General features: G+C 46.0%; 1 pseudogene; it reads right to left on the reverse strand.

Annotated features, from left to right (window-relative positions):
* Positions 1 to 1,218: 1,218 nt before the first annotated feature.
* LOC111732989 lies at positions 1,219 to 1,337 on the reverse strand (annotated as a pseudogene).
* Between the last annotated feature and the right edge of the window lie 1,027 nt (positions 1,338 to 2,364).

Consider the following 2,364-nt stretch of genomic DNA (forward strand, 5'->3'; position numbering starts at 1 on the left):
ATGGGAGCTGACATGGAACTGAGAGCGAGGCCAGCAGAGCAAAAAGACAGCAACCTATTCTGGGGAGATAGCAAGAGACCAGAAACAGCTGCAATGAGCCAGACTCCTGGAAAATTAGTCCAGGGCTGCTTCAGACAGAACCTGCTGTCGATTCTTTTGGCAGTTCCTGTAGTAATCACTAACTGCTTTCTCAGGGTGTGGGTATTCAGGGCTCGGAGGTCAAAGCTGCAGCAATGGAACCATGCAATAGGCAGGGGTGAGAGGAACCTCCCTGGGCAGGTCAGGACATGGAGACAGGCCCAGAACTTGTCTAGTTCCAAGACAAGAGTGCAGGGTGTGTTAGGAAGATGCATTCCACTCAAGCCTGGAATCAAGACCAGTTCAGCCCTGCCGTGATATGGACTGAATTGTACCCAAGACTGTTTTCTGTAAGGTGCGCTTGGTTTCTGCACAATTATAATTGTAGCATTTGGTGTCCACTTGACTAGAAACTTGACCCTTGGAATGGGCCTTCAAGAGTATATTGTCTGGTATTTCTTAATATTTCCTGGATCACAAACTCATTGGGAATTCTAACCCAACCTAAATACCACCTCCGACCCACTGCCTGCCCCTCTCATCCTAGATATATTTACCCCAAAGATTTTTTTTGTGGTTGCTTAACCCAGGTTTAAAATTTCTGATCTTAGTTCGCTTCTCTCATTTTACACAAGAGGGAACAATCACAAGAACATAGCACCTTGCTCAGGGTTACACGGATAATCCGTGACAGAGCTGGGTGTCGGCCCCATGTAGCAATTAACTGTAGAGTCAGAACTGGATGCAAACCCTATCTCCATTTCTTACCAGCGAGAGATGTAATCTTTCTCTGCCTCAGTTTTCTCATCTGCAAAATTGAGATAATAGTTGACTCCTTAGCTTGCACGTCTAACTTAGGTGGAAGTTTGAAACGAAGAAATCCTGCCATCTAGTGGCTCTGTGGTGAATAAAGCAGAATTTGTGGCACTGAAACACATACGCTGGCCACACCAATGTCTTTGTGTGGTTATTGTCAGGGATTAGTGGCTGCTTTTTTATAAGCGTGCATTTCTTCTTCCAAAGAGAGCATGTTTGAATACTGTATCAGTTAACCTTTGCTGAGTAACAAATTACACTAAAATATTAGTGGCTTAAAACAGTGGTCATTTATTTATTTTTATTTTTATAATTTTTTAAAAACGTCTACAGCACCTGGTCTTCCTGGATGGTCTCCTATCCAAGTTCTAACCAGGCCTGACCCTGCTTAGCTTCCGAGATCAGACGAGATTGGGCATGTTCAGGGTGGCATGGCCGTAGACCAGTGGTCATTTATTAATACTTGATTTTGTGGGTTGGCCATTGGGCTGAGTTCAGCAGGGAGTTCTGCGGATCTTGCTTGGGGTCACTCAAAAGACTGCAGTTAGCTGGTGAGTTGGCTGGCACTGGATGATCTCGGAGAGTTTCACTCATGTGTTGGGTAGTCGCAGGATGTCAGCTGAGGTGCCTTGATCTCCTTTGTGTGGCCTCTCCAGCAGGCTAGCTTGAGCTCATTTCCATGGTGGTTACAGAGTTGCCAGAAAAAGCATAGAGGGCAAACCCCAATGTACAAACCCTTCTCCAGCTTCCACCTGTGCCATATTTGCTAATGATTCATTAGCCAAAACACGTCACATGGTCAAACCAGGAGGAAGAGAAATAGAGTCCATGTGTTGATGGGGAGCTGCCAAATATTGTGGCTATTTTTTTTCCCTCTCAGTCTCCCACACATGTTTGTTGGTGAGCGGCTGGGCATTGAGTTGTCAGTTTAAAACTTAAAGGGTTTCGACCCTAAGAGGTGTTTTGCTTCTCAAAAGAAGAGAACTTATAATCAGACACTAACCTCCAGTTGTGGAAAGTGACTTCCTCTATATGGACATTTGCATTTCTTTGTTGTGGGGTTCTCTTCCTCACCTATCTGCCCTCCATCATTTCTTTCCCCATTCCCTACCTCTTCACCTTTCACCTGCCTCATGGGTTAGACAGACTACCGTGGGCTAGCCTGGGAACTATATAGTCTTTCCCTGCACTATTCTCAGTGAATCACGCTGTCCAGGAATGGATGGGATGGTCACAGCCACCCTCTAGTCCTCTGCCATGGTGATTTACAGAATGTCTCTGTTCCTTGGCTTAAGAAAGGGCCCACCGTAAGGTAGGCTCACATCTGTCTTGCCCACCACTTGCCTTAGAACAGCACCTGGCACATGGCTGACAATAAATATTTGTCCAGTGAATGAATGTCCATGGGCAGGGCTCAAGCCCCATCTGAGGGTTTACAGCTCTGAGAGTGCTCACTCATGTGCCATCCCA

The sequence above is a fragment of the Pteropus vampyrus genome, unplaced genomic scaffold (assembly GCF_000151845.1).
Source record: "Pteropus vampyrus isolate Shadow unplaced genomic scaffold, Pvam_2.0 Scaffold510, whole genome shotgun sequence".
In the NCBI taxonomy this organism is placed as follows: domain Eukaryota; kingdom Metazoa; phylum Chordata; class Mammalia; order Chiroptera; family Pteropodidae; genus Pteropus; species Pteropus vampyrus.